The sequence below is a fragment of the Sceloporus occidentalis genome, unplaced genomic scaffold (genome assembly GCF_023333645.1).
Source record: "Sceloporus occidentalis isolate IW3139 unplaced genomic scaffold, rSceOcc1.0.p SCAF_1, whole genome shotgun sequence".
NCBI classification, from domain to species: domain Eukaryota; kingdom Metazoa; phylum Chordata; class Lepidosauria; order Squamata; family Phrynosomatidae; genus Sceloporus; species Sceloporus occidentalis.
The window spans coordinates 246,003,657-246,025,195 of NW_028316981.1; the positions used below are offsets into that span (position 1 = coordinate 246,003,657).

Consider the following 21,539-nt stretch of genomic DNA (forward strand, 5'->3'; position numbering starts at 1 on the left):
GAAAAACAGATTGAAACTGAATCCAGATTAGACGGAGGTGCTCATGGTAGCGGCCCCGAAACCTAGAATTGGGTTGCAACCTCCAGTCCTGGATGGGGTCACACTCTCCTCCAGTGACTGTGTTCGCAGTCTGGGGGTGCTCCTTGACTTGTCGCTCCTGATGACAAATCAGGTAAATGCGACGGTCAGGAGTGCCTGTTATCAGCTTCGGCTGATACGCCAGCTGCGCCCTTTTCTGGAAGTAAGGGATCTCGAGACGGTTGTGCACGCGCTGGTAACCTCACGCCTTGACTTCTGTAATGCACTCTACATGGGGCTACCCCTGTGCTTGACTCGGAAATTACAGCTGGTTCAAAATATGGCAGCCAGGCTTGTCTCAGGAACATCTAGGAGGGACCACATTACTCCGGTTTTGAGGTCCCTCCACTGGCTGCCTATCAGCTTCCGGGCCCAGTACAAGGTGTTGGTTATCACCTTTAAAGCACTAAATGGCTTGGGTCCAAGCTATCTCAGGGACCACCTCCTCCCGTACAATCCTCCCCGCGCTCTCCGGTCCTCTGGGAAGAACTTACTACAGCCTTTAAAACCTAGGCTTGCGGCGACCTCCCAGAGGGCGTTCTCTGCTGTCGCCCCCAAACTCTGGAACGACCTGCCGGACGAGATCCGTCAGATAACATCATTAGACAGCTTTAAAAAAGCGGTCAAGATGGATCTCTTCCGACAGGCCTTTCCAGATTAACCATCCCGGCCCAGGTTCCCTGACTCCCTCATTCCATCTTAGTGATGGTTGAGGATCAACAGAGGGATATCAGGGTTTTTAGTTTTTAATTGTTGTTTTTATGCATTGATATTGTGTTTTAATATGTTATACTGTTTAATACTGTCTTAAGGGGGGGAGGGATAAAGTGTTTTTAATTGTCATATTTTATATTTTACTGTTGTTAACCGCCCGGATTGGTTTGCCAGAGGGCGGTATACAAATAAATATATTATTATTATTATTATTATTATTATTATTATTATTAGACAATTATTGGCCTGTCTCCAATATCCCCTTTTTGGGTAATGTTCTGGAGCATGTGGTAGCCTCCCAGCTCCAGAGATTCCAGGATTAAATCGACTATCTGGATCTATTTCAATCAGACCTGGCCATGGGACAGAGACAGCTTTAGTTGCCGTGGTGAATGACCTGCGTAGTTAACTAGATAAGGGGAATGTGTAACTGTTGGTTCTACTGCACCTCTCAGCAGCTTTCACTACCCTTGACCATGTTATCCTTCTGGGCCACCTCTCTGAGGTAGGACTTTGGAAACTATTCAGATACTTCAGCAGGTTCAAAATGCTGCATCTAGACTGCTGACTGGATGAATAATAGGAAGCATATAACTCCCTTGCTGAAACCGCTTCACTGGCTGCTGGTCTGTGTCCAAACATAATTCAAAGTGTTCATTATGACCTATGAAGCCCTATATAGTTTATGTCCAGACTATCTAAAAGCCCATTATCTTTCCATATGAACCTGTCTTAGTATTTTCAGGGGAAGGCTTTCTCTCCATCCCACCACACTTCCATACTTAGCTGGTAAGGACATGGGAGATCTTGGTGGCTGTTTTTAGTCTTTGGAACTCCCTCCCAAGGGAGGTTCAATTTGCCCCCTTTGTTGTCTTTTTGCCTGCAGGCAAAGATTTTCATGTTTAAACAGGCTTGCAGGTTTGGCTGGTCATTGTGGAGTGATATGAAACTGGATATGCTGTTTTAAATTGCAAAGTGTATTTTAAGTTTTTAAAAAGTGTTTACTGTTTTACAACCAATGTTTTACTTAAATGTAGTATTGAATGTTTTTAAAAGTTTTCTAATTCCTATGATTTTAGATACTCTCTTTTATTTATACTGTAAGCCACTTTGAACCTCATGCTTGGTAAAAGTGGGATATAAAATAGACAGACAAATAAATAAATAAATAAATAAATAAATGCAAAGTACCTGTTAAGTTTCCATAAAGAAAAGTATTAGCAGCATGCTTAAGTTCCTCTGTCTGTTCTAAGGCCAGACTGTTTTGAATAAAGTGATAGTTGTCTATAGCTCTTTATAGACAATGTCACAATACCTGTTATCTGAGTTCTGGACTTCATGTCCATGACAGAGTAGTACATTTTGATGTGCAGGTGCTCATAAGGACAGTTCTGCAGACATAGCCCAAAGGAGAGTCTACAAACATCAACTTCTGTGTTCTTATCTATACATATTTCTCCATTTGTATGTAGGTTTGCCTCGATACAGAGAGTGCATGCACAGAAGTATATAGCATAATATCTCATCTATCAGGATCAATTAGCAATGACAGATCAGTGAGTTGACAGCAGTGTAGTAGTTAGCATGCTGGATTTGGGCTGCAGGGGCCTCAGATTGCATAAGCAAGGGTAAGTGTGAGACCATAATCTTGAGAGTTTCCCATACTAACAAGAAGGAGAAATGCTTTATATTGCAGTGATATGTTTATTAGAGCTCCAAAAAAGGCACAAAAAACTCTCTGTTCAATCTTCAAAATAACCCTCTGTGCAATCTTTTTTTTTTTAATTAGGGAAACATGTTTCAAAAATATGCAGGGCAAAAAATGATGAAGGCAGAATCACAAAGTCTATGTGTTGCCTTGAGATGGTATTTGAGGAATGGTCTGTAAACTATCAAACTAGGCTCATGAAACCACTCCCCCAATGGCACTGAGCTTTTTGAGAACAAGAAAGGCTACAAAGGAAAAACAATAGAACATATGAGGATACAAAACATGCCCTTGAAAACACAGAGCTCTCTCTCTTGGGTCTAAAATTCACAGGCTCTTTTACAGGAAAAGAGCAATAAATTAATGACATAGCAATCTCTATAATACCAGGGCTGGACATGAATCTTGATGAGGGAGTATTGTTTAAGGGAGAGGGGAGTAAAGCTCATGGCTGCATGTGTCTCACCATTTATTTTGAGGGCCCTACAGCAAAACCACATCTGAAAATACACAGATATTACCCCTTCCCCAGAGAATATGGAGGCATTTGGGGGATTTTCTTTTTTAAAGTTGGGGATGGACGCACAGGAGGGTGTTGCAGCTCTCCAAGATCCTCTGGGCTCCTTCTTAACCATTGGTATCCTCAAACCCTAGAATCTGTCACCCTTGGTTTACAGCCACAAACCAGTTGTAGGAGTTTTCATCTCCATCAGATGAAATCAGAGGAGTGGGAGATGAGCATCATCCCTGCTCATAAATAATCCCAGCACATGGACCCCAAGAACCTTGACTTTTAAAAAAATGCAATACTAATTCAAAACTTTCCTTCCCTCATTTTCACAGAAGAGCATAAGATATGGTATAACTTAGCACCAATCCCTGCCCTCTCAGAGTGTTTTATATAGTGGTGTTGGAGGGCAGTGATTGGTGCTAAGTTATACCATATTCTATGCTCTACTGCGAAAATGAAGGAAGGGCAGTTTTGAATGAATATTGCATTTTTTAAAATGCATCACTCCTATCGAAGTCTATGGGATAAAAAATATTGCCCCATGGAGTGCATGGCTGTAGACTGAATGGGTACAGGATTGGAAGTAAGTGTTGCCCATTGTTTGCCCATGACTTCATTCTAATTTGGTTGTTCTGCTTTTGCACCTGACATTTGCCACCAGTTCTTCTCAGGTTTTGCTGAGGTTCTGAGTTCCAAGTACAAAATCATAGCTTGAATAACTGTTCTTATAAATAGAAAAACAGATAGTTTTCAAAAAAATTTGGAGTATTTATACCCCATCCTTCAGTCAAAAAGGCTCCCAGAGCAGCTTACAAATTGTTAATTTGACAGTTCCCCGCATTCAGTCTTATAATCCATGTATTAGATATGTGTACTATGTAGCATGCCAAAGGCATAAATTGTACTATTTAAAACAGTGGGACTGTTCATTAGAAATGTTGCTATAGCTACTGGAAAGCATTGAAAGGAAGCATGAAACATGCTCTTAAAATATACTGATTTTCCTTTCACTATTTAGTAACAAATACATCAAAAAATGAGTCTTGGAACTTCACCCTCTACACTGAAATCAGAACTGATGTCTTGGCCTTGTGGTTTGTTTTTTAATTCTGATGTACTGTTACGTACTTTTAAACCATCTTTTACTGTTTAATTTTATAGTTGGGAGGGAGGGTTGGGTCAGGGTCTTGTGGGGCTTGTTGTTTTTATTGTATTAACTTTGCTGTTACCCGCCTTGATCCTCAAGTGGAAGAGGCGGGATATATAAATAAATATGAGATAGGACAGGTAACCGAAAAAACACCATTATATTAGTTTACTCTAGAAAAAAAAAACCTAAACAGTTCACATTAATTACATCTACATTAATTATATTAATCTTGAAAATTGAGTGTTCATTTTAATTTTATTAATGCTAACCTGGTGTTTACATTAATGTTACTATCCTACAATGGAAACAGTGGAGATGAAAAAGCCCATCCATGATTGTTCCCTGTCTCTTGTCTCTGTTTTAAATTTAGGAGGTAAGGAAGCAGCTGTAAACATTATAGAAATCCCCTGTTTTTAGGCGGCGGCATCCTGGCTAGATTGATGGCAGTTTGGGTATGATAACATCTGGGGACATCCTGGATCCTAAATTCAAGTCGGAAGAAGCTTATTTGTTAATGCAATAAGCTCCCTGTGGCTGTATCTACACTGCAGAATTAAAGCAGTGTGACATCACTTTGATTGCCATGGTTCAGTGCTATGGAATTGTAGTTCTGTGAGATATTTAGTTTTTTCTGTCAGAGAGCACTGGTGCCACAACAAACTGAAAATTCCAGGATGGAGCCATGACAGGTAAAGTGGGTTCAAACTACAATAATTCTGCAGTGTGGCAGCAGCCTATAAACATAAAAGAAAAGCTGGAGGTGGTGGAGAAGAAGAGGAAATGTTCAGTCTGGTAACTGGAAATATAACGAGGGAAGGAAGGTCAGAGGAAAACCACCATGGAAAAAGTTACACTCCCATTCAACATGTGATCAGTAAGACTGCCCAGATGTATAGAAGGAACTGAGAAAATAGACACACCCATGATACTATCTAACAAAATTTCTTCTTCTATACAACCAACCTTATACTGGTCACAGTGCCAGCTACAGCAGCTGCCATCTGTCTACCTTTCCTGGGCTGCTGCTGTAGCTGGCACTGTGACCAGTATAAGGATGTGCCCCATCACATGTTGAAATATAATGCATACATGAAAAGGAAAAACAAGTTCAATCCTTGTGATAAATAACAAAAATCTACTTGGATAAAAGGAAAAGAAAAGAAAATGTGAGTTGATTTGGCAAAACATGGTTTAAAGAGAGCATTCCATTTACAAGAGGTAAGTAAATCAAGGCTGCCCTGTAAACTGTTATTGATTTGTGCTTTTTAATAAAAAAAGGATAAATTAGAGCTATCATATAAATAGCAGTAATGTTTTCTCTGCCTTCAGAGCATTCATGAAATGGCTTATTTATAGCTCTGTGCTAGGCAAAATATTAGATATTTATCGGATCTGCTTCCTGCTTTAATTAAGAATGAAGCTCACTTATCTCTAGTTCACAGTGTAATTTAAATCCATATTTGGGTGTGGGAAGTCAAAACATAGAATTAGTTCATTAGAAATTAATTAGTTCACCACAGTTCATTATGATTTTAAACTATTATTTTCAAAGTGTCTTTAATTGTTTTAATTGTTTTGACATCAACCATGTCAATAGTTTGTGTTATTTTGATTTGTTACTTTGGGGAGGCAGTTTGGTTGTTAGTGGCCATTTATGGAATTTTGATTGATTTTCTTAAAAATGTAAAAGGAATGCATTGCCAAAGGTAGGATTAATTTATTAATACCATGAATTCATTTTATAATATTACAAAAATGAATAACATCAACAATAACTGACATAGACACCATCAAGTTAATGCTAACATTACGATTTTGACTTCAGGATTTCCAGTCTGCTCACAGGGCACTATCTTGGTGTCAATCCTGCTCATGTCAATGGAATGAAGGGTCAAATAAGACATGATGGAGTAATTCTGTGAACAGAATTTTCCTTTTGCCCCATTTGGACTTTAAATGAATAAAATAATAGTCCAAGCATATGTATGAAAGCAAGAATGTACTAACTAGCTCTACCCCATCCACCAGAAACTACCAATAGGCAAGCATTGACTTCAGGCTCCCTCTCCCTTCTCACACATAGTCCATATACATTTATGTTGGGTAGTTTGCAGGTCTTGCCTGTTCTTCAAAGTCATAGCATGGGGCTGCTAATTAGTAAAACAATATTTAAAAATAACGTGCAACAGAGATAACAGATCTTGGATTTCCGAAGTTGGATTACTTCTTTGACAGCACTTTGTTGACTTATGTGAGAATGAAGCAATCAGAACACAATTGTGTTACTTTGATCTAAAGACAAGGCTGAACTTTGAGAGACATGTCACACACACAAATATAGCACAGATTCCACTTTAACTTCCATGGTTGCATCCTATGGGATCCTGGGGTTTGTAGTTTGGTGAGATACTGGAACTCCAAATTCCAAATACCCCTCCCTAAACTGCAAATCCTAGGATTCCATAGGATTCAGCTATGGCTGTTAAAGTGGAATCACTTTGATGAAGATTAAATGGTTAGTCAAATCTCTACACATTCAGATAAATAGAGTAAGGGATTACTTTACAAGAAGACATCAGCTTATCAATTTGGGTAGCCAAGAAATTCAGCTTCCTGCATTGAAGTGCTATTGATTATGGAAAGACTGATGCTAGAAAATAAGCATCCCTCCCAAAACGCAGCTATAAAAAAAGAGGATTTCTGACATGTCTAAATTTCCAAAGTAAGAATAGAATGTCTTGATGTGATAATGTTGAGCTACTAGGAACTCCATATATAAAATGCAAGATGTTGGTAGTTTGGCGCTGTGAAAAGCACCACATTTTTAAAAATTGGGATAAATAAGGCTCATCTTGCCAAAATAATAAATTAGCACATATCATTCATCAAAACAATGAGATTTTCGTTTGTTATATAATAATCAGAAGGTTTAAAAATCACAGTTCCCTGTCCCCCATTACTCTGCTTAGGACTCCAATTGTGTCATGCTATTTCTTTCTGTACTAGTTCTGGTACTTAAAATCCAAGCCTTGGGTGCAGTATTGGCATTATATTATTGCTTTCAGAGCATTCAGCAACCAGACGTCTGCAATATTGATTTATTTTGCGTATAACAAGCCAGTTTTTGAATGGAAAGGAAAATTAAAATTCTTTATCAAACACAACAAAAGGGTCCCAGGGGAAATTTCTATGACGGATTTCTTCTGAAGGAAATGTTTTCTATTTAATTATTGGGTTACAAGCCAGCCCCCCAGACTTGCTGTGCCAGCAAATAGAAGCTTATGTTGGGTTATATTGATTCCTGAGTTGCTGCAATGCCCAGGACAAACTAAATAATAATATGAAGGGATACTGAAAAGTTCTTGGCCTGACCAAGAAGGGATTGACCTAGAGCTATGAAATTTACATGCTATTCCACACATTCACCCTGAAGTTTGACGCACATGACACATTGTTCCTCAAGTTTATTTTAATTTTTTAAAATAAATTTTATTCCCCCCCAAAAAACAAGGAAGATAATGAGGGGAGTTACTAAATATATGAATATGGGAGAATGTAAACAATTAAAACATTGCAGGATAATGATGAAAATCATCTTGGACTAAAGCATTTTTAAATCACAAAGTACATCTTCCAAAGATTGTAACAGTCCTATAGCTGTAATGTTGTTTGAGGTAGACTGTTGCCATGCTTTAGGAGCAGGGACCATTTCCCCCTCAGTGATCTGTTTCATGCCCGTAGTGTGTTCATTTTCATTGCCAATTTTTCCATTAATAAAGTATCCCATAAATTATTTCACCATTTATCTAGAGTCCATTAGCCTGATTTCCAATCTTGGGCTATTTCTAGTGTTGTATTAGCTAAAAGGTAACAGATTAATTATTTATATTTTAGATGTACATTGTCCTACATAAAAATTGCTAACAGTAAGAAAGATGGGCAAAAGGCAGTATTTTGGGAAGTGATACTAGAAATAATGTTAAGGATGGTCCTCCAGTAAGTATAGACATAATCACAAGGAACTGACATATGCAAATATGAACCTTCCTTGAGACAACCACTCCGACAAAGAGACGAGACTTTCTTAGTGATGCTCTTGCAAAGTGGTTGTGCTGTCAGCAGCCAAGAACTCATGGTGCACTTTGGTATTCAACATCAGTGGAACTGGAAATTTTTTCAACTCCCCTTCCTACAACAGCCCTCCATAGTGCCAAAACCATGTTCCAGGGAGCTTTCCAGTCCTCTAAAGCTGGTAACCCCTTGGACAGAACAGGTTTTAAGGTGCCAAGAGGAAGGAAGCATTGCTGATTTAAGGGACTAAAGAATGGAGGAAGAGTGACCAGTTTTGGTGGAAGCAGTGCATCCTGGCCACCAGTGCATTGGCACCTGAGACCTTGGGACTCTTCCAGAATATACATCTGGCCAGAATAACTGGGTTGCTGAGGCAAGGCTGGCTGAAGCAGTGTAGCTACCACTTCTTTTGGGTGGGGGTGCAATGTAAGTGATCAGAATAGTGTGTGTTTGTGGGGTGAAGTGGGGTGCTCCCTGAGAAAGCATCTTATTCAGAGCCCTCTGAAAAATGCTACTGTTTCCATCACCATTCTTCTTAATGGTTCTGGAGAAGACTCCCCTCCTGTAGCTGAATGCTTGAGACAGGGAGTAATGCAATCTTCTCCTCCCTGTTGGCCAACTGATAGTGGAACCCTTTGCTTCCTAATAGGAGGCAGTGGCACTAACTGAGGCTGCACCTGCACTGCAGAAATAATCAGTTTGATACTACTTTAACTGGCATGGCTCAATGTTATGGAATTTTGGCAAATGTAATTTGGTGAGGCACCAGAGCTGTCTGAGAGAGAAGGCTAAATATCTAAAACTAAACAAATCCAGAAATCCTAGAATTCCATAGCATTGTGTCATGGTATTAATGTGGTGTCAAACTGTATTATTCATACAGTGCAGATGTGACCCAAGAAGTCAACTAGCAACTGTAGCATCAGCATTTAATTCCCTAGTATGCCACAGCCACAGAAACAATGAAAGAGAGTTGTGTGCATTCACAGCATTATGAACCTTTATTTAATGAACGGCTGTCTTACTTCATCTTGCCAGCACATAGGGCTGCAAAGTACATTGGCTGCCCTTTAAAAATGTGTAGCTTTAGATGTCACAGCCAATTCTTTCCTATTCTTTATTTCCTTCCCCTAGAGTTCACAGCAGCTTAAAACGAGTTTATGGCAATTTCTGCTTACTCTTGGGCCAGATTCAAAAGCATGTATCTACAATTTATTCCTTCAGAAATACCTTCCAGATAAATAGAATCAGGGAAGATTCCAGAACAGCCAAGGACTGAGTTATTGAGATAAGTGAGTGCTGGTTTTCCTGTTTCTTGAGGCAATATGAATTGTACATATTACTTCACAACAAAAAGGAATGAATGAATGAATATTAAAATAGTAGGGCAGTATGGATTGCATTTTGGTATTCTCAAGTCACTTTTTTACAAAAGCTGAGTAAAAATCATATTAATTAGGAAGAAATAGATTAACTTTTGAAAATAATGGTTTTTATGCCTAATAAAGTAAGATTTTTTTCATGGGAGCTCTGTGTGGTCTTATATCGGATCACACTATGTATTCATCTGATAAACTTCTGAATGCATTTTGAACTGTATGGAGAGAATTCTTGACATTGACGGCTAACAATGAAGAATGATAAATTACTATCAAGATGATAATCATGAATATGAATGGTGATTCAAATTGGCTCATTAGTTTGGAAAACTGTGACAAGTGCCAGTGCTTGTCCTTTTCCTGTTGTCACAACAGCTATATTTTTGTCTGAGAGAATAAACCCTTACATAGCAGTAGTTACTCTCAGCCATAGAAAATTTGGGTTTGAGCAAGCTTCATTTTCTGCTTCATTTAAATTTTAGTGTCCTGTCATTGCAATTATCACATGAATCAATTGTATGACTCTGTGTGTGTGTGTGTGTGTGTGTGTGTGAGAGAGAGAGAGAGAGAGAGAGAGAGTCAAAGAAAGGTAGGGAAGGAAACAAAAAGAGGCCCATGGCTGAAAACTGATGGAGTTTCCTTGTCACTCAAAATGTTGCTGTTTTTCTTCATTATGCAGCACGAGGATGCTCTAGCAATGCTGATTGCACTTTGTTCTCCTCCTCTTTCTCACCCTTTCTTCCTTCTTTTCCCATAGCAACAGTAAAAGCAGCCTGACAACCTCAGTATCCATGCTCAAAAGGGTGTATTTATAACTATTTTCAAACAGTCACATAAAAGGAACAGACAGTTAACAGGATTTATTGGCTGAGAGCCTGCATCAGGAGATGTAGCTCTGAAGATGATGTTGCAGTGTATCCTGTTAGTGGGAGAGGACTGGAGGCATCCTCACTTACCACCCCATTTTCCAGCACCTTGGAGATTCCTCTGGGGCTGCATGGCTTAAAAGATAGGTTTGGGGGGCACATTTGTTGCTATGATTGTATAAGTGAATTGTAAATAAATTAGAATGATTAAAATACATTATGAATTATGTCAATGGACGATGCAGGAAGGGGCATAGCAGGAGATCAGAGCAATTTATAGTGGTCTCAGAGAGGAGACAGGTTGGCATTTCTAACTCATATTTACCTCCTTATTGGGGTTAATGCCACTGATGCCTTGCCAAATTACGAAGGAATTTTCCTTGGTTTACTGCTTCCCAGCCTTTTGGTGAAGCTTAGAGTGCCATGCCTGCTCCTTTGTTCTTCCCAACCAGGTCTCTGAAGACGAGGGGTGATGTGCTCATCACTGCAACAAATGGATAAGCTCTTCCTGCTAAGTGTGGGATTGTGTCCCAGTGACCTAGGCAACTGATCAAGATTCTATCTCAGTCTAGGTCCCTTTGAAAAGACACTGTTATACCACTTTGATTCCATTTTAATTGTGATGACAACACCCTATGGGATCCTGGGATCTGTAGTTTAGGGAGGAGTGTTTAAAATTCTCAGCCAAAGAGCTCTAGCACCTCATCAGACTACAAACCGTAGGGTTCCATAGGAATCAGCCATGGCAGTTAAAATGGAATAAAAATATAACAACTATGTAGTCTGGAAGAATCCTTAGACTATTTGCCATTGGGTCCCGTTCTCATGATGGATGGTTTATGGTCAGGCACATGGAGGATGTCTTATATCACTCTGTGAAATGAAGCACTTCCCCTTGGACCACAGGCTACTAGTGGCTGCCACCCAGCCAAGGAGTGCCTGGAGTTATCTCTTGAGGGCTTGTCTATATGGGTTATTTACTCTGAATTCCCCCTGGTCTTGCTGTATCTTGTTTAAATAATCCAGGGCCAAATCCCTGAATTGGGTGAGGACTGTCATCATGACATCCACACCCAATTCAGCCTTTCCTCCACTTAACCCAAATTTAGAAACCTTACCATTTGCACCAGGTTTTCCAATCTCTCTGCAGTGACAATGGATGGCTACCTTTCCATGTGGTTCCTACGAGCCACCCTGTGTTGCTCCTGTGGGTACGAGTTGCTCTGAGGTCAGAACAAGGTGCCCAGTTTTGAAAGTATGGCCGGGTGATTCTTTGTGACCTCAGTGGAGGCACTGGCTGACAAATGGGAATCACATTGGAAGGCAGCTGCCCATCTTTGCTACAGAGAGAGCACAGGTAATGGGGAAATTCAGGGAAAGTTCAGGGTCAGAATACTCCTGGGGCAGCCCAGAACATTCTGGCCAGTGAAGACAAGCCCTCACTTGTCAGCTATTCTAGCCAAACTGCCTCAGTCTTCTTTGGCGAAACAGTAGCCTACTGCACTGTTTCTGCAGCCACCCCTATATTGTGGAATGACCTGCTGGAAGAGATTAGATAGCTGAATACACTGTCTGAATTTAAAACAACATTGAAGACTAACCTCTTTTGGCAGGCCTATCCAGATGATTTTTAAAACTATAAATTTTAAACAATGAATTTTAAATGTAGATTGTTTTAATACATATGTGTTTTGTTTGTTCTTTTGAACTGATGCATGTTTTAACAAGTTGTGTTTTTATTGAAACATATTTGTTGTTCTGTTGTTGTTCCCTGCTATAGGGAGAGACAGGTAAAAAATGATGATGATGATGATGATGATGATGATGATGATGATGATGATGATGATCTGACACCCATTGCTTGAGGCAATGGGATAATTGCCAGCAGCAATGCTCACTGTAAGATTGTGCATACTAAGTTCAGCTTGACTACAATTCTTAGAAGCCCCCACTGGCCATGATAGGTGGGGCCATCTGGAAGTTGTAGTCCAAATAAGTAACTTTTTGAAAGCTCTGATACTGTTCTGTATGTAGTTGTAGTTGTTTGAGCTCTTCCATTGCCAATGTTTTTGCTTGCATTTTGGTAGTCTATAAGAACATACAGCATGATCATGTTTTTCCAGTGGGATGCAGTAATAATAATAATAATAATATGCAGCTTTAATTTATATCTTGCATGCCAAGATTTTCTTTTTCTCCCCCAGGACTGTCTGTTTGCTTGACCTTGATAAAGTTAACAGCAGAAGCATGATTTGCTGATAATAGCAAATAAGAATAGGAGAGGTGTACATTTAACAAGTGAGAAAGGCCCCCCTTTTTAATTTTATATAAACCTGGTCACATTTGGACTACAGTATATCATGTCTGGACTACTGTAATGTGCTCTACATGGGGCTGCCTTTGAAGAGTGTTCAGAAACTTCAGCTGGTCCACAGAGCTGCAGCCAGGCTGCTAACAGGGGCAGGTTATAGAGATCACACAACACTCGTGTTGAGACAGCTCAATTGGCTGCCAGTCCATTTTCAGGCACAATTCAAAGTGCTAGTGATGACCTATAAAACCCTATATGGCTCAATTCCAGGCTATTTGGCAGACTGTATCTCTCTATATGTACTGGCCCAGGCTCTGAGATCCTCAGGGGAGGCCCTTCTCTACATCCCACCGCCATCACAAGCACGGCTGGTGGGAACATGAGAGAGGGCCTTTTCCATGGCTGCCCCTAGACTCTGGAACTCCCTGTCTAGGGAGGCCAGAATGGGCCCTTTCCTGTTATAATAAATAAATAATAAAATATTTATTTATAGCCCGCCTTTCCTCAGATCAAGGCGGGTTACAGAAAGTGCCATTACAAAATAAAAACACAGTAAATATACATTAAAATAGCAATCACTAAATACAATCAATAATATAACAATATCCAGCTAGCTTAGAATGTACAACAACAGTAACAGTGAGGGGAGAAGAGGGAGGCTAACAAGGGAACAATTAGGGGAAGGCTTGTTGGAACAGGAAGGTTTTTAACTCCTTCCTGAACCGATCAAGGGAGGTGGCCGCGCGGAGCTCATCGGGAAGCGAGTTCCAGAGCTGAGGGGCCGAGATGGTAAAGGCCCTACGCGATGTTGTGGCATATTTCGAGTCTGGAACTCTCAGCAAATGCTTCCCGGCCGATCTGAGTGAGTGGGGCGGATTATATGGGGCAGGCTAAGACCGACTTGTTTAGACAGGCTTTTATAACAGAAAGTTTTTAAGGCATGTCATGGGATATTGTTATATTGTTTTAATGTATTTTAAGCATTTAAATTTTTTTAAACTTGATTTTAGCATTGAATTTGTTTTAATTATTGTAGTAATTTAATTGGTGGTTGCTCCTGAACTTTGGAACTCCCTTGCTATGGAGGCTAGGATGGTTCCTTCCTTGCTGTCCTTCCACTAGCAAGTGAAAACATTTTTATTCCAACAGGCTTTTAGGAATTGAGTAAAATGGGCTGGTTTAATCTTCTGTTTTTTCAACTATTTTTTAAATGTGATTAATTCTATAAATTGTTTCATTGCATTTCAAAACAACTTGTTCATGTTTTTATTCATATTTATGTATTAAATCTAATTTGTATTTATTTTGTAAGTCACCTTGAATCCCAGTATTGGGAAAAAGGCAGGATAGAAATTAATCTATCCTCCTCTTACTCTTCTCCTCCAACATTGTACCCGATTGCTGCAAGGCTAACTTAAGAGGCAGAGTTTAGATAACATGCAGAATCTGGAGTAAAAAAGTTACTCTTCTGATGTACAGTTCCAGTGGACACAATGGTTCGGAGATTCTGAAAACTGTATCCAAAAATGTAACTGTGGTTACATGGCACATACAACTCTCTCAGCTATGCTGCCCTTTAAACCTGCTGTCTGATGTGACAACTTCATGTCTAGGGTGACTATGTACCTTAGCCCAGTCATTAAAGAAGTACAAAACATGTTCAATCATAAAGACATTTGCTGTCGGCACCACACCTTTTAAGAATATATTTTCTTAATTTATGTCCAAAAAATAATTCTATTGGGTAGACAACTAAGCTGTTCACTATTCATATTTGTCTTATTTATTGTCACAGAGTATTCAGACACCAACAAACATTGATTATTGTGGGATGGTGGTGCATTTCTGATGACTAAAAGAAATAATAAACTTCAGAAAAACAACACAAACCAGAGTCTGGTAAAGTTACTGTTTCTACTACAAACTCTCATCCGGGGGTTTCTTGGTTGCTATCTAGAAAAGTAGTTTCCTAAGCCTTGCAGCACAGAATATAGCTCCTTAATGGAATTCCAAATCTCAAATTGAGAGGAATTTGAGGAAGTGAAGGGCTTTTCCCCCTTCTCTTTGGCCCTGTATAGATGGGCCCTTTGCAGCATGTCCACAACGTGCTAGGGTTGCCTCAGGGTGGCGCGTGCACACACCCCGCAACCCTAGCACGTCGTCAGCATGCCGCAGTTGTAGATAGTGACCAGCTATATAAATTAAACTATGACATCTCCAGATAAGGCTGGAATGATATATACAAAACTAGACAACTGCTGGTAAATGCTGTTGAGCTGGATGGTGTTGGCCTTACCATTAGTTAAACTGAGGTACTCACCTCAGAGAGGAGATGCTGCAGTACCTATTACTTTGTGAACTTCCCAGCCTTTTCCTTCTGCTGGAGGAGAGATCTGTGTCTGGCCACTTGGCCTGCCTTGACCCTCAAGACAATCTGAGGCCTGGCTCTGCATCTGGAATAGGTAGAGGGCAGCAAAACATCTTAGGCTGACTCTGGGTGGATGGATCAGTACTCTGGGTATAAGGTAACCTTGTATGTTCTTCATATTTTTTCCTCAGGGAAGTCAGTAATTCAAGCTAAACCATGAAACAAGAGAAATGCCTGAGTAAAGAAAGAAAAACATTTCCCAAAACCCCAACAGATTTTTTGTCCTTCTGCCATTAGCCCAAAATATATTAATTGGCATGACTAAAGTGTCTGCCACTTTATTCCCCATGGAACAGCAGGAAGCCCTGCTTCAAATTGCTATACAGGACAATAAAAATCAAAGACAAAATGACAGCAGGCAATAAATTGTGTTTGGGTTTAACAGGTATCGTAACTAAAAGGTAAGGATGCCAGATGCTGGCTGCAAACAACTAATAAATACTATGTGACACACAAAGCAGCATCTAATAGATCAGAAAGGCACTCTATCAGGCAACAAAATCAGTATGCTGGAGAAAGGGATTATGGCATATTATCCTTCACAATTTGTCACTCAGCTTGAGGGGTGAACTGGATATGGCTTTTGTAGACCCTTTCCAGAATTGGGATGCACCTGTATCTTCAAAGCAGGTGTAGATGGGAGTTCTGTTATTTAGCATGCATAAATAATGATAAGATACATATGGACCCAAAGAAGGATTCTAGCCTGGTGACCTTACACAGCTAGCTTCAGATGTCAAGACTCCTGGACACATTATTTTTATTAGATATTTGCTTTTAAACAGAGGCTGGATGACCATCTGTCAGGGATGCTTTTATTGTGAGTTCCTGCATGGCAGGGGGTTGGACTGGATGGCCCTTGTGGTCTCTTCCAACTCTATGATCACCACCACCATATTGGATATCAAAGTGTGTCTCCAACATGAATATATAAGATGGTGGGGTGTGGAATTGGAAAAGGGAAGTGCAGCTGTATTCATTCACAGCTGTAGTGTGCAGTCTAAGATGTGAATCTCACCACCACTCTCCAATCAGTGTTAAGGGGCGGGAGAAGATCCTTGATGATGTACAGTCAGCCTCCTCCAGTGATATTTTTTTATGTGTCATTAGTAGATCATGAAAGAGCTGTGGGGAGAAGTGGGTAGTAGTTAATTTTGGTGGATCTTTCTTTTCTTTTGTTGAACAGCCTGCCTTAACCTCTTGCTTGTCTGTCTTGTTAATGTGACTCTTTAAAGAGTCCAAGTGTGTTTTATGCAGTGAAATTCTCTCCCCACCTCTCAATTGTTCCTTGGGGTTTTTTTTGCTGTTACTTAGATGTTGGATGGGAAGCAGATAGTCTGAGCTTGGGAACATGACATGGAACCATTCTCAAGTGGGAGATGATCACAGGATTGCTAACTGCATTCACTGTTGACAGCAAATGACTGGGATATACAATATTACAGTATCACCAGCCTGCTACAGCACTTTAAGAAGTAACACCTTGTACCCTTGCTCTTGGCATAGGCAGAAGAAAAAGCAACCAGGTGGCACAGGCAAAGTTTCATAGAGAAGGATGATGGCAGTGGGAGCAGCTATCAGCCCCCCCCCCCCCCACTCATGTGTAAGAATCTTATGCAGGCAATTCTAGATGAGATGGGAAGGAGGAGTAGAAAAGCAAGTTCCAAACATCAGCCTTGCTCACCTAATATCTTGAGGAGAAGAGTGAAATAATCAGGGGATCTCACCACTTGTACTGCTGGTAATAATAACTAAAGCATGTCACAATTATCTACCTTCTTCTTTATGTTGTGCCATTCTGTCTCACTAGTTGGTGTGTTGGTAGATTAAAACAAACATGTAGCCTGTTTTAAGTATTCTGTCACTATTATCATGGTCATAATCATATATATTGATAAAACTTTAACAGACTTAGCTGATTGCTCTAGCAAGAACAGTGCCAGGCCAAAAGCAGTATGAAATGAATTGCCAACCATGAGCAGTCAATAATTTCTTTTAAAAACTGTTTTTTGGTGTTTGAAAACAGAACATTTTTACCAATTCTTAGCACAAAGAACCACCACCACCATCACTACCACCACCTTGGGATTATACGTCTGAAGTCTACTGTTCCTTCCAATTGTATGAAGATGTGTAATATTATTTCTTTAAAAAGTTATATTCATTCCCCCCCCCCACCGCTGAAATAGAGAGGATTAACAATCTGGATTCCTGAGTCTTGATTCAGATTAGAATGAATTGGATTTGGATCAATCCATTCTCAGTTGTGTTCAGATCCATTTTGCCAAGTTAGGCCCCTGTTGAACAGCCCTAGTAAACAGCATGTGTGAGATGGTTACAGGAACAACACAAGGAGGACATTTTGCCAGAAACAAAGTATGTGTGGACTGTACATTTTATTTTAAAGGGGGCGAGGGGAGATACCTGTGTGTTTGTTTGGTTCTTTGTTATGGGGATGGGAGAGTCATGTTTGCCAAGCATATAGCAAATTAGGTAGCAGGTGGTGGAACTCATAGGTAGTGCATATAGACCATGGGCCATAGTTAACTTCTTGGCTGCCTATATGAGCAGGGTGACATAACCATTGACATGGTGGAGAAGGATGCTGATTTGCTAAATGCATGACATTTTAGTTTTGTTATATTTGTGCCAAATGAAATATTTTACCACTGTGGATAAATACTGCTATAAATGACTATATACCATTTGTCAAGGGGAAAATGTTTGCCTTCTTTGACTAATACACATATTTTCTTCTGTTGTAGCTATGGCATTGCTTTGCCACAAAGATCTCTTCCATTAATCAACTTTTTAATGAGCTCTGAATGGAATATAATTTGGCCAGACTTTGTCTGCAAACAAACAGCTTGAAAACCCTATCATTAGCAGGAGGTCATACTACTTAACAGGTGCTTGTTTGTATAATAGAAAATCTTTTGTCCTTCACCTCTCCTTGTCTTTCCTGGGGAGGGAATGGGTTATTCACTCTAATTTGCACATCTTTACTGTCTCTAAATATGAACAGGACAGGTGTCCAATATCATATACCTGCACACCTCCTCATGTTTGTTTGGTCATTTGTCTGTTTGAAGCATTAATTCAGAGCTATGTTTCTGAAAGTATAAGATGGGCCTAAGGATGGGTAGGCAGTCCTGTTGACCTTTTCATCGGACCACTTTCTTCAGTATGTTCTGATAGATCAGCATACTTAGTCCTAGAGGGCATCAGGATTTTTTAAAAGGCAGGACAGATATCTTTATAACACATTAAGTATATTCATAGTTGTTAACTTGCTCCATATGCAAGTGGTAAACATGGTGAGGCCTAATGTATTATCTCATTTTTCTTCAGTCTCTTTGGAGTTGACCCAACTTTCTTGGAGTAATGCACTTTGTGCTTTCATCTCCAGTTTTGGAGAATATGGATGAGGAACAACCATATGCCCAGCTCGGAGCATTTGTAAGTCCAGTTTGACTATATCAGAGGCACTCTAAACATATGGCAACTACATACTCATTAAATAATTCTGCTCTTTTTCATCCCACCTCTTCTTTCTTTAATAGCTTGTAAAACTGTTGGAGAACCAGTGTGGCATAGTACTTTGAGTGTTGGACTACAATTTTGGAGACTAGGATTCAGTTTGCAGCTTGAATGTAAGAGCTTTATACCACAGTACTCTTAATAAAAGTCTGTAGTTTACTAGCTAATGGTCCTACCCTTAGACTTGCTCCGCTGCACAGAAAAGTGACATTCTTGCCACTACAGAACCACAAGATTACTAAGTATTATCTTATAGTACTTCAGAGAGAATTCAGCCTATGACACAGGCATGCACATCATCACAAATATTATTTCTTCAGTTATTGCATTTATAGTCCACTCATCACCTAGAACATCCTCCAGAATGGTTTCTGGATCAATAACACAGTATACCAGTTGTAGCAGTGGGGGAGCTTGGGGATGCCCCGCCTTAAGAATTCTCTCTCTCCCCGAGAAAATCCATCAGTTCCAAAATTTCTAGCATTGCAATGACTTAAAACTTCACTTGAGCATTTAGAAATAGAAAATTTAACTATGTTCCCCACCCCCCCATAAATGATTATTAATAAAAAAAGAAATAGAAAATTTAGAAATAGAAAAGAAAAAGGGCAGGCAAAATTTCTATGAATCTGGAGAACAGGGTTCGTTTCCCAACTCAGCCACAAAACCTTCTGGGTGACCTTGGGCAAGTCACATGCTCTCAGCCTCAGGGTAATGCAAGGGTAATGCAACCTTCTCTGAACAAATCTTGCCAAGAAAACTCCATGATAGATTCATCTTAGGGTCACCATAAGTCAGAAACAACTTAAAGGCACACAAGAACAACAACAACAACAACAAAACAACAACAACAGCTGTAAGCTGTCCAAAGAAAAGGGATCTGCTTTTCCTACAAATGGGTGGACCACTTTGGTTTCATCAGTGGCAGTTGCTGGGTCCTGTGTCAGTGGAGTAGTGTATCCACTGTAGATTTTAGTACTGATTTGAACGTATTATCCAAAGTGCTGAACTTTTTTGAGTATGGGTCAAATACCTTGGATAGCTCCTCTAGGTGACCAGACTAAACCCCAGGAGAATCCATCATGCCACTGACATGGAACCCACCAGCAGTCACTGGGTTTCACAGCAAATCCAGAAATATACTGGAAAGTTATCTAGAATTTCCTTTCACTGTCTGAGAGTTTCCCTAGAATCTAACACCTTCAAGTGGCTTTTGGAGCTTATACTTAAAACACTCTTGCATTGATGTGACATCACACAGCATTCCAAGACTTATGCATCCTAACAGATCCTCAATCCAGTCAAATTCTGTTTTGAGCAGAGCTACAAGTCTGCTGACAGATCTATTGATGGCTTCTCTGTTTTGGATATGACAGTTGTGATGTCTGTTGTTGCTGTTGCTGTTGTTGTGTGCCTTCAAGTCATTTCTGACTTACAGTAACCCTAAGAAAACCCCATTGGGTTTCTTGGCAAGATTTGTTCAGAGGTCTATTTATTAGTCACATTGATAGCCTACTCTACAGCTAGAAAGGCACTCAAAGGCAGCTTGAAGTAATAGCTTTAATATAAACAGTAACTATTAGTACTGAATTAATCATCTTAATGAGAAGCTTCCAGAACACATGTTCTGCAAAAGTGTTGTTCCTGTTATCATTGTTGCCATTGCACGTAATATAGAACAAAAGCTTCTTTCATAGGCAAGTAAATATAATCTGGGAACTAATGAATGTTCTCTTCTCCAGTAATGAATTGTGGTGGAAGAGAAATAAATTAAATTCACAAGCCCCTCCACTTGGTTCCTTCCAAGTGTGTTGTTAAAATATGCCTACCACCGCTTTTTTTTTTAAAAAAAGGAAGTAATAGGACTCTACACAAAAGCAGTGGCCGTGTCTCTTGTTTTAGAAGTCACTTCTCTTTTTGAAAAGCTTTTAGAAGACAGTTATGTATTCAGTTGTGCCCTTTATTTGAAGGTTTCTCTAGTCAAAGTCTGGATAAATGAGAAAGAACCAAAAATAAATAAATAAATGGAAGTGCAGAAGTCTTGAAAGTGGGTAGCAAACTCAACAAGCACATAGTGTGTAGAGTTTTCCCCAGTATGTTGAGCTGTAGGAATGGCAAAGCCAGATTCAACCTGCAGTGAACCTCCCCGCCCCCCGCCGCTGGCCAGCTCGGTTTGTCAGATTTTTCAAACAGGAGTAAGGACAGTGATGCACACTACTAGGCCGTCTTAAGACTGGCCTGTGTGTGTGAGGCAGCCTACCTAAACCCTGCTTCAAGTGTCTCAATATGAGTTCCAGTCTCCTGGGTCATTAGAGATCTTGTAGAAGCTGGGAACTCTCTTCAGAGTCCCTCCTCGTATGGAACTCTTTATAGACCTGCCTGAGGTGTTACTTACTTCAGCCCCCTGGGTCTGTAGAACTGAGGACAGGAAGAGAAAGATAGACCTCTTTATATGGAATACAATCTGAGGTGGTTTTCCTGCATGTAAAATGCCCACAGGTCAGTTTATTGTAAATACAGTTGGCACCCACTCTTCGTACTTTCACCAGTTCAAAAAATAATAATACATGATTGGGGGCTGTTCTTTTCTAAAAACAAAAATATGTACAACATAGTTGGATTCCAAGTTCCCTTCTGGATTGCCTGGCTCTGATTATTTGTACTATCTTGTTACTAGCCCTTGCCATCAAAATTATACACCCATAAACTAGCAATATAATGTAAATCTCTGGCTTTTTAAATCCCCTTTTTTGGTGTTACACAAATGGCCACAACACAGAAAA

General features: G+C 39.9%; 1 long non-coding RNA gene across 1 annotated transcript; it reads left to right on the forward strand.

Annotated features, from left to right (window-relative positions):
- The first annotated feature begins 17,992 nt into the window (after positions 1 to 17,992).
- Positions 17,993 to 18,849, forward strand: LOC149323711 (uncharacterized). Its single transcript, XR_016280228.1, has 3 exons — positions 17,993 to 18,125; positions 18,568 to 18,675; positions 18,780 to 18,849. It is a non-coding gene; the product is annotated as an uncharacterized LOC149323711 (long non-coding RNA).
- The last annotated feature ends 2,690 nt before the right edge of the window (positions 18,850 to 21,539 follow it).